The following is an 11,517-nucleotide window of genomic DNA, read 5'->3' as shown; positions in this document are numbered from 1 at the left end:
GGACTCCATTGCCCATGAGTTTGTGCATCAATCTGCACTTACAAAAGTAGAGTTGTTCCAAGCTTTGGGAGGTTCTCAAATAGCATCATAGGTTATGTAGTTCATGTGTCGACTTTTTTGGGAGATGTACATGCCAAATTTTTGGTGGACTATTTTGGAGAGGATTACCTAGAATTGCGCTATGTGTCGAGTATACAATTTTATAAATTTTATGAATAATTCTGAAATCTAACTTCGTGTCCATCCATCGGTTCATGAATTTGTGGTATTAAAAATAACATGACTGGGATAATTATTTTCTTTCACAATTGTTGCTCTTGTGCAAATTTACCCTCGAACTTGCTCGGAATGTGCCTTCGCTCGATTTTTTTTGCTCAGTGATTAGAAAGCCTCTTCACATGCAATCTAGTATAGTTAATATACAGCTTACCATTCTCATAGCATTTGTGCATTGATGACATTTGATGTTTAGAATGTAGCTCTCCATGATCTCTCTCTCTCTCTCTCTCTCTCTCTCTCTCTCTCTCTCTCTCTCTCTCTCTCTCTCTCTCTCTCTCTCTCTCTCTCTCTCTCTCTCTCTCTCTCTCCGCAAGGATTTCATCTGTGAAAAATGAGAAATGAAACTTATGTGAAAAATGAAACAGATGGCTACGAAAAATTTGTCTTTTAGCAAGAATGAGCACGTGGTGCTCTTAAGCAAGGGCAAGGAAGTTGGGAAAGGAATTATGATACAGTCTCTACCCCACGAAAAGCTACATGGAAGAGAGTTGCCTAGAGGCACGTTGGCAGTAGCTGTCCAATCGGCATCAGCTCCCAGTCTCATGTTGCCACATGTTCCACCCATTGACGATGATGTGTGCACCTTAGGTGCAGCAGTGGGTACAATTGTGGCGTGGCCGATAAGAGAATTGGTAATGAGACCTCTTAGTTTTATTTAGTCTTACATGCTCTCTTTTGCAAGAAACATCGAACATTTTGTGTCCAGGCAAAAGTATAGCGAACTGTATCCTCTGGAGGCAAAGGTTTAGTCCCTGTCACACCAAGAGTCACTAGCATAGCATCGGGTGCTATGCCCAAACCAAGCGTTTCAAAGCCTCCTCCAAAGACTCTTGCTGCAGAGGTAATCCACTGGAGTTTATTGCACTATTTACTCATGAAATTAATCGTTGTTTGCCAGTAACCTAAGATAATTATTATTTGCCTATGGTCAAGTAGTCGACAGGTGTCAAGAAAAGAAGTTCAGATCAAGCAAGTGAAGTCGTTGAAAGCAAGCGCGTCACACGAGCACAGAAAGAAGAGGACCCTAGCTGGGAGCCCCCAAAGAAAAAGGGTAGAATTCCTTTGAAAAAGGAAGGTGCTAACACAAAGAAAGAAGTCACCAAAGCGAAAGTAGTGCAAAAGCCAGTGAAAGCCAATGCAGAGGGCACTACACAATCCGAGGTACTAGCGCCATCAAAGGACAAGGTCCCTATTGCGAAGTACTCAAGTGAAGAAGATGACGAAAGAGAGGATGCGGGGGATGAAGATCGCGGTCTTTTTACTATTACAGAGAAATCCACACTGAAATGGGATTTTCTCGACGACACTTTCCACCACCTTCAGGTTGGTAATTTCTAAAATGGTATGCTCCTCTAACATTTCCTATTTCAAACTACAAGATCAAAAGATATTCAAGTACGGTTATACAGGATACTCGCAAAGTACCACTGCCACCAGTGCCATTGTACCACTTGTTACCACATCCAGCGATACGGCCAGTGCAAGATCGTGTGCACAATCTAGCTTTGGAGTTCCCTAGAAATGGATATGTTCCACATCGTGCGAGGTTCATGCTTTCAATAAGGACTCCATATCTAGATTCAGTAGAAGTTATTCATGCTATTCAGAAAACCTGGGATCCAATCTGGATGCAACTTCTGCCCGCCCTCAGCCCCCTGGTGCCGCCACCCGCCCTCAGCCTCATCCCATGCTGCCGCCTCACGCCCTCATCCCTTAGCCCAAACCCGCTTTATCCCCCCCCCCCCCCCCCCCCCCCCCCCCCGTCTCGGCCCGTTCACCCATCAGTTTGGGCTCCCCCCCCGCCTCGGTTGCTCCTTGCAGTTTCAGCACTCTCGGCATCTGTTCCAACTCCTTGGAGCAGTGTTTGCGCGCCCTTCTGCAGCATCCTCCCGTCGTCCTCTTCTTACACCACAGCAGTAGACACAGATGGAGGCTCCAGCTTCGCCACAGAGGGACTCGCCTGAAGCCCCCTCGCCCGACCCCGCTGAGCCCACCATTCGACTTGCTCTTTCGCCGACAGAGCAAGCGAGCCTTGCCGCAGAGGTAGAGCGCTTGTAGGCGACTTCGGTCATCTGCAAGGTTCTCGGCACTCGACCTAGCAGAGGAGAGCTGCGAGACCTTCTCCAGGCCCGCCTTCTCGCAGAGGTGGGCAAGATCTTGGATGTCCAGATTCTCGAACGGGGGTACTACCAGATTGAGTTCGAGACTTCCGAGATGGCCTCCAAGGTCATTGCTATGAGTCCACTGGCCATTCGAGCATCACGCACCCACTTTCGACAGTGGGCGCGTGATGCTCGGATGGCCAGTGGACTCATGGTTTTGACCCGACTTCGGATGTGCTAGTAGAGGAGGCTGACATCCCCATCTCAGTCTACTTTCCGGGTTTACGGAGGGAGTACCTTCCACTTCTCTCCAGGATTGGCTCCGCCATCGGGACAGTCCTGGAGACACCTCGTACGGCAGCATCAGTAGCTGCCAAGGCAGCTGGCATCCCTTCAGTTCGAGTTTTGGTCAGAGATACCCACACGCTCCCGAAGGTCATCCTTCTGCCTCGGGTGAGTGGGGGTTGGTTTCGACAGAGTGTGGAGTTCTCGGGTCTCCCGAACCAGTGCTTCATTTGCAGACAGATGGGCCACCTAGCGAAGGCCTGTCCACGGAGGAGACCACGACCCGCACCCCAGCCTCAGCCCCAACCTGCCAAGGCTGGGCCGCAGCCACAACCAGCGACACAGAGCACAGATTCAGCGCCACCCTCTGAGCCTGGGGCTCCAGCGGAGGAGGGGTGGCAGCAGGCCTGTGGCCGTCGACGCCAGGGGCCACAGCGACAGCCTGGCACTCAGAGTGGCCCCCAGGTGCCTACTCAGCAGCAGTGGGTTCCCACGGGGAACCGCTTTGGGCCTCTTGAGCAGGAGGAGCCTCCTTCGCCAGCCTCCACCTCCGCTTCACCCTCGCCAGCCGCTCCGCCTTCCGATCTCCCCTCCTCCTCCTCATGCCCTCCCCCGCCCTCTTCTACCGCTCACCCCCCACCTCGCCCCCCCCATGTCTCTGCCGCCCCACCCCGCTTCTCCTCTCCCCCGCCCCCCCCCCAGCCCCTTCTCCCCCTCCTCCTGCTTCAGTACCTCAGTCCGCTCAGGAGACTAGACCCTCGCCGGCGGCTAGGAGATCTCTTGGCAGCGCCTTTTCCACGAGTCGCCTAGCGAGAGAGGGTCAGCCCTTCATGCGGCCCCCTCTGCAGATTCAGAAATCTTCTCTTGCAGCTATCCCGCGTGGTTTGACGAGCATTGACCTCCGACGCCGCTGGGATTTCTTCGATTACGGGTTTACTCGTTTTCTTGGCAACTCCGCAGCAGACCACGAGGCAGCCTGCTTCAGAGTCCACGCTTTGTTCCTCGCCGCTAGGGGGACAGAGGCCTTGGACTCAGCAGTTGGTTTCTCCTTCCCCCTCTGTGGCAGGACTGAGACAGAGTGGTCCCTCGACTCAATGGTGGGATGGTTGCATACACAGGTTCTCGAGTTCTCTCACCACATGGGAGAACTTGGCGTTACAGATTTGCTGCAGACGTTGTGGCCACTGGCCAAGTTTGCGGTGACACCCCCAGACACAGCAGGATGTAGACACGTTGTGGTGTACTTTTTTGCTGATACGCAGTGTTTGCCTTGCTATGTATTCATTCATGAGGAATCCTAGACAGAGGAGGTTGCTTTACGCACGGCTCGCTCTGCTTGGGCTTGGACCAGGCACTCACTACAGTCTCGCCTATCTAGAGGACGCTCGGATGCGGATTACTCCCCATCCAAGCCTGCTTCGAAGATAGCTCGTCTTGTTGCTGCGGTAGCATCTGTTCTCTCTCGCTCCCCATGAGGATTGTCTCGTGGAACGTGCAGAGACTAGGTGGGCCCCAGTTTCAGCGATAGCGGGGCCGATTGCGTCAGGAGCTTCAGCGTTGCCTTGTGGGAGGAGAGATTGATCTCCTTATGCTTCAGGAGCACCATTTGTCTGAGAGCCGCATTCGGCGATGTGGTCAGATTTTGCGTGGACGCTATGATACCTTTTGGTCAGCTGCTTTTGGACCTGGAGGCATCCAGGGTGGGGTATGTATGACTATTGCGGACTCACTACAGCAGGCCATTGTGGGCAGAGGGATTATAGTACCAGGCACGGCTCAGTGGATTACTATGCAGGTTCAGGGTAGCCTTGTGGGTTTCCTGAACATCTATGCGCCCAATGTGGCGAGTGCTCGTGCAGAGTTTTGGTCACAGATTGTTGAGTCTTTGCCACAGGTTGACCAGTGGTGTGTAGGAGGGGACTTCAACATGTTGGAGGACCCTTCTGACAGGATCGGAGGCAGCCATGCTACTGTGCATGGAGTCGAGTTAGCAGCTTGGGAGAGGTTTTGTATGACGCTGAGGGTCTCGGATACATGGCAGCATTCTGGCTTTGTGAGGCCTCCAGAGAGTCTTGCCTTCTCTAGATCGGACCGCAGAGTGGGAGGAGTGAATCTATCGCGCATAGATCGCTTCTACACTAGTGACCACTTCAGTGACTTGGGGGGATCAGTGGGCATCCTGGCAGGGACATCCTTCTCGGACCATGCACCAGTGATTGTAGCAGTGGCAGATAGGCAGAGGAGTGGGAGCACGATGCTTCGCATCCCAGAGCGGGTCTTGTTGGACTCAGCACTCAGAGAGAGGGTCAAGACTCTATGGACAGAGGGCATGGACAGCCAGGCTCCACCTGCAGGCAGAGTGGCCTCAGGCCTAGCTCAGCTCAGCCACTTCTTTCTCCAGGAGTCTCTGGCTCGACGGGCTGTAGCGAGAGAGGAGGAGCAGCGTCTCAGACGAGGCATTGCTTCACTACAGAGGATGCAGGAGCAGCATCCAGACAGTCCATGGTTGGAGGAGCAGTTACAGTAGGCTCGACAGGAGCTTGCTTGCACAGAGGAGAGGCGCCATGAGTTTGCCTTTCATCGACAGGCATCTCAGTGGACTCAGGTGGGTGACAAGGTGACAGGTGGTTTTTTTGAGATAGTGGGACCTCGGCACTCGCATGCCAAGGTCAATCAGTTGAGGAGACCCGATGGGTCAGTTGTTTGTGAGCCTGAGGATATGCGTGCAGTCGCTACTGACTTTTACCGTGAGCTACTGTCGGCTGAGCCCGAGTCAGAGAGACAGGATGCATGCAGGGAGCAAGTTTGGGCACAGATGCCCTGTCTTGTGACTAAGGAGATGCGGCAGAGGCTTGAGTTACCTCTTCAGCTTGAGGAGATGCACACGGCTCTTAGGGCCCTCCCTCGTGGTAGCTGTCCAGGTGAGGATGGGCTGACTCCCAGCTTCTTCTTGGAGTACTAGGACCTGCTTGGCCCAGATCTTTGTAGTGCCTTTCAGTACATTCTACGTAAGATCTTCGGCTGATGCCTGCCCTCTCCACGGCTCGACAGTACACTTGGGGGGCAGCGGCTTGGTCCACCCTCACGGGCCCGGCACTTCAGTTTGAGCTATCTTCCACCAGCAGGATGATAGTGATACAGGGGGGTCGACCTACACTCCAGCCTGCTACAGACCTTACTCCACAGGAGTGGAGCAGTGAGAGAGCGGAGTGTTGGGAGCTCATCAGCGGCCTAGCTCTCTGGTTCATCTGGCGGGCCCGTTGTTTCCGCATCTTTGAGGCTCGCCTTGTACCACCAGCAGAGACTGTTCGTGACTTTTGGCTAGAGCTGATCCATACTCTCAGAGGACAGCTTGAGGGACTACAGGGCAGCTCCGACCGCATGCGGGAGCGCCGCGAGGCTTTCCTTCGACTCTGGCGCCCTGGGCCGTTCTACTCCATGGTCCAGGGGGTGCTCATATGGCACTCCTGTCCACCTGTGTGGCTTTTCCCTCCTCCCATCTCTTGATTTAGCCCCATTGTACATATGCTGTTTTTTCATTGGCAGAGTCTCCCCACCATGCTTGTTGTAGCCCTCTCTTGCAGAGGTGGATGTAGCCCTATGGGCAGTTTTCATTAACTAATAGAAGGATCTTTTTCTCAAAAAAAAAAAAACTGGATGCAACTTAATGAGGAATTTGAGAAACAATTGCATAAATCCGGGTGGGGGGATGTGAAAGGAAAAATGTTGTACACATGGGATGGGAATCACTGTCTTCGGGCATGGAATGCACAAATTGATACAGGTAGATTGCTTTATACACTTCTGTTTCTGACTCAATATCAAGATGAGATGAATTTTGTGAAACTATGCAAGGTAATTTTGCTCTGCAATTCACAAAGAGAAGCCTAAGTACCATTGCTGTGTGGAAGCTTGCATGGTTAAGGTCACTAAAGAGAACAAGGGAGAAGTTCTCATTGTGGTGGCACGCTTGAATCGGTAAGATTATCTATAACATAATTAACGCATCCTTGTCGAATCAATAAGCTTAGCCATAGCATGAGTATTGCTTCCTAGTCAATTTGATAAGCTTAGCTATAGCATGGTTATCTCTTCCTAGTCTTTTAATGGTGTAAGTTTTGTTGCCACAGCATTAATGACAAAGTCTACATAAAAACTTCCTTCATAGATATGCTATGTATGGTAAGATCAATGGGCACATCCAACATGGATACATTGCTTAAGGGTTTGGAGGAAGATGTTCCAGGATGGTTGCAACGAGAATTAGATGCTGAAATGAATAAGAGTGGGGGATTGCGAAGACGCTGGTACAAGGTCCCTCTTATCGTGCTATCCCAACTTCTATATCCGGTAAGTTTCATTGTCCTTTACATTATTCTCACCGTGACAATGTAGTGGATCAAACAAAGAATGAACTAATGTCACGATTCGGGCAAAGTATACAAAGGCTTTACAATCTGTGAGTAATAAGTGAAATGAGCTCTCAACGGAGGAGTTCACTACCCATTACCGTAACGCATTCTACATGGCTGACAAGAAAGCCCGAAAAAATACGCAACGGGCATCCGCAATTGCGGATCCTAACTTAGGAGAGGAGTGGTGGAGGTAATATTAATAGGGGTTTCTTTCAAATGGAGTTAAGTTTACATTCACGTGCTGCTTGAAAAATTTTAACATTTGTTTCTAGATTGCTTATGGACATAGATTGGAGTAGGAGACCAAAGTGGTTGACAGATGATCAAATATACAGTCTTGCATGCGCCGATCTACCAGTCGATCATCGTAGCAATGTGCTAAGGGCCTTGGTTAGCGATGATCCAACCACATTATATCCAAGCCTAAAATCAGTGCTAAGTAAGGTCATTTTTTGATAAATGTTTCAAATAAAAAGAGTATAGTAAACAATAACGTAGTTGTGTAATAATGTAGATGACCACTCCGTATTTTGCACTTGGTTACGTCGAGAGACATGGTGGAATCGACTTGTGAACAAGGCTACGAGACAGTATGCGTTGCTGAAGAAATCGTGCCGCCTCCCTGAAAACGACACCCTAGTGACAACTATAAGGGAGTGGCAATCGAGTTACAGTGGCACATTGTATGAAGTGGAGTGCGAGAGATTGAAAGGTGGACTCAAATCTAATAAGCAGAAACAGAAGGAGGGTACTAACATGGCCACCAAACGAGCATTTTACAGGTATGTAATCTTGTCCTACTTGATTTCCAAATCTTAAAAAATTTGAGTGGATGACAAAAAGTATATTTTGGCAAACATATACCAGATGGGTGCGGATCATGGATTGGATAGATAAAGTTCCAGTTACAAAAGAGTGGCTCAATGTGAAGCACATCCCATGCATGTATACGGAAGAACAACGTGCAACATTGTGGCCCAAAAATGTTTATGTTGAGTGTCCTCTTTTCATTGACTTTGCGAAGGACACATTTCCCCCCAACGAGCGGGAGCAGTGTAAGGAGGCAGAGACCGGTAGAGTTAAAAGACAGCAAGAAGAGATAAAAGCATACAAAACCATAGTTAAACTATTTTCAAGTCATGTGAGGATTTAACTGCAACACGTGAAATTAATTTTTCCAGGGTAAGAACCTACGTTCCTTAAAAGGAAAAGATGTTGTGACTAAGGGGACAGATAATGAAGAAGAGGTGGAGGAGGATCGTGAACCAAGGTGCAGTGACGGTGAATGTCCTTCGGAGTTTGAGGATGATGAAGACGAAAGTGATGTGCCGCCTTCTCCAACTGCTAAACCTACAAGAGCCCCACAAACTACCCAGGCAAGTTTTCGCACACCCTTGTTGTTGCTTAAATGGAAAGGTTGAACTAATAGTACTCGTGTAATTTATATGCTCTCGACAGGGGAACAGCGCGAAGAAGGGTAAAGGTCAAGTAATGGACAGAGATACTCCAATGCCTCTAAACAAGGTAGGTACATCAAGTCCGAAAGCACGTCAAGAGAGAGACACACAATCAATGGGAGAGAACCTATTAACACCGAGAAGCCTAAAAAGCCAAGCTCATAGTCATTTCCTAGAGCCTGAACAAGCTCCACCAGCATCTCATTCCATTTCAGAGACTCATGTTCTTCCTTCGCATGACGAGGCACATGAGCAGGCACAACGACAGTGCACAGCGATTGGAATTAATATAGAGCTTGCTCATTTACACCGCCAGGCGACCACTGAAAGTGAAGGATTGCAGGATGCCATACGCTCTAATGAAATGGCAACAATTATCGGTCTACCTCATAAGTATGGAATGATTGATTGTGGTATGTGTTGTGCAGTAAGCAATGTATTTATTGTAGTGGGTGGATGCAGATGATGCGAACGTCACAATAACCGAAGTTTCATCAGGATTGTCTACTGTAGCAGAGACTGGTCACCGCGGGGAGCCTGCTCTTCTTGTTGGAGGTGAGCAAGTGTGTAGCAACAAAGAGAAGATATCTTTAAGTATTTAAAATACAGTCACTTACCTGCTTGTTATATCTAGATGTCATGGTGCAATGCAACACTCCACCTCACGATGAAGCGCAGAATTCAATGGCACATAGCTCTGGTATGCTAACAACCTGAGGTATTCCTGGTATTATTGTCTCACCGTACTAACTGGATATTCATTTCTTTAAAATCAGATTCTGCGATTTTAGCTATTGATCCTATGGGAGCAACTGACGAGACGGGCAAGGGAGATGTAGGTGCCTTACTCACAAAAATTGCTATAGTAGCTAGGCGAAGCTTTCGGGTGCGAGGCGGGACAAAAAATGTAGGTTGCGATGCAATATTTTGTCATCTACCATCCAACACAAGAGTCGTCGGGATAACATCACCCAATATCCCCAAATGGAACCATTTCGAAATCAATCAAATCCAAAAGGTTTTTGGTATTTCCAGAGAGTATCTTGATGAGAAGGGAAATCTAGTGTTGATATGTCGTCGAGAACATGCATGGGTATTATCAAGCCTAGCAAATCGAAATGGGTACTATCTTGACCATACAAATATCATCCTGTGTGCTACTCCATTCAACCTCCATGGTCGTGTTACGGTAGGTAAAACTACTTGCTTGCTTTGGAAAATTAGTGTGTGATAGATTGTGTCCTCATTATGAGTCTTAAGTCCCACAGATGCGGTGCTTGGAAATCATTGTATTCTGCAAAATTGGTGCCTGCAGATTGAATCGAAAGCCTGATTCGGACGTTATCTTTGATTACTACAACGCCAGTCATTGGCAACTCAAAACGGATGGCTGTCCTTGGCGAGGTATGCCATGAGTTTTCAAAAAGTTCACCTCCATTGTATTTGCTTATCTAAATTTCCAGAAATACATTTAGAATGATGATATCTCTTCAGGGGGCATGGAGAGAAGTCCAACTTTACACGAGAAGCTACTCTCTTTCTATACAGAGGAGGGTAATGTAGTATTACAAATGTATGCTGGTTGCGGTCTTCTGGCACGTCCGGGGCTGCGAATGGGTCGACATGTATTGTTGCTAGATTGACAAGAGTCAATGGAAGAATTGAAAAATCTATGTAATGGTAAGTGTCTTTCTTCCTCGATTAGTGTGAAAGACTAAATTATGTATCCCTCCTAATATGATGCTAAGTAAGATCCATTTGGTAATTGATCGTCGTGAAGGCACAGGCACACTTCCTTCTTGCCATGCGAAAAGGAAACTCATAGTGTTCGATGTTAACGGTGTCCTATTGAAACGGTGGCGGTGGGAAAGTGCTCCTTCCCACGCTGCAAATATTCTAAATGTAGGGCGAATGGGTGTGTCATTGTGACCAGGGATATTGCGATTGTTGAGAGTGGTGTTTGAGCTATTCGATGTAGGGATTTGGAGCTCCATGCAAGAGCAAAATCTGACCCCCATTATCAATTTTATTGAGGGTAAATACAAAGAGGCTGGGTATGGTGAGACATTTTTCAAGTTTTGTCTGCATCAAGGACATTGCGAAGAGAGGCATTGCAAAGGCAAGCATCCAAAATTCAATTTGGTGTTTGTGAAGAACTTTAGATCTGAATTGGTAGCCTCATACATCAAGGACCCTCTGAACACCATTCTAGTAGATGACAATCCTGAGAAGGCAATTGAAAACCCACCACATACGCTTGTCACAGTAAGGAGTTACGATGGAGCGAGCAACGACAATGTGCTCCTCATGAATTTACTCCCATATCTAGAAGGTCTTCATGCATATCCTGGGTTAGCAACGGATTATATCAAGAACACACCTTTCAAACAGGGTACGCAATGTGTGTCATAGGATTCATTTAATAGGTGATTGGTTTCAAATATTTTCTTCTACGGCTTCTTAGTTAACTTTTAGTATCAATGTAGTTTTTTCTAAGAGCATTGTCCCTAACCAAAATTTGATTGTAGTTTCTGCAGCGCATAGTGGGGAAGTTGAGCACACAATGGAGGCGACATTTGGTCGTGGAGGAGATGCGATCATGGCACATCCTAAAATGTGATGAGAGAACCAAGAACATTGTGTACACAGCAATGTTTAGCTGCTATATTGTAACTGAACGTCATAAAATAAATAAAAGTATTTGGGTCATTTTTTAGTCTCCTCTTTTTGTCTTTGTTTTAATCTAGTTGAATTTAGATATGTACATGTGATGAGGGACCAAGATAATTATGGACACAGCATTGATTAGCTGTTAACGTCATCAAATAAATACAATTATTTGGGTCGCTTACTACTATCCACTCTCTATCTTTGTTTTAATCTATTTGGTTTTAGATATGTACAGAAGAGAGAGAGAGAGAGAGAGAGAGAGAGATAGAGAGAGAGAGAGAGAATGCAAATATTGTAGCCTAAATGATT

The 11,517-nt window shown here is 47.7% G+C and overlaps 1 pseudogene; it reads left to right on the top strand.

Annotated features, from left to right (window-relative positions):
* Positions 1-725: 725 nt before the first annotated feature.
* On the top strand, positions 726-11,158 carry LOC147441040 (uncharacterized; annotated as a pseudogene).
* The last annotated feature ends 359 nt before the right edge of the window (positions 11,159-11,517 follow it).

The sequence above is a fragment of the Adiantum capillus-veneris genome, chromosome 15 (genome assembly GCF_014529385.1).
Source record: "Adiantum capillus-veneris isolate H3 chromosome 15, ASM1452938v2, whole genome shotgun sequence".
NCBI lineage: Eukaryota > Viridiplantae > Streptophyta > Polypodiopsida > Polypodiales > Pteridaceae > Adiantum > Adiantum capillus-veneris.
The sequence above is the reverse complement of the archived record's forward strand: the minus strand, read 5'-3'. Positions and strand labels throughout refer to the sequence as shown.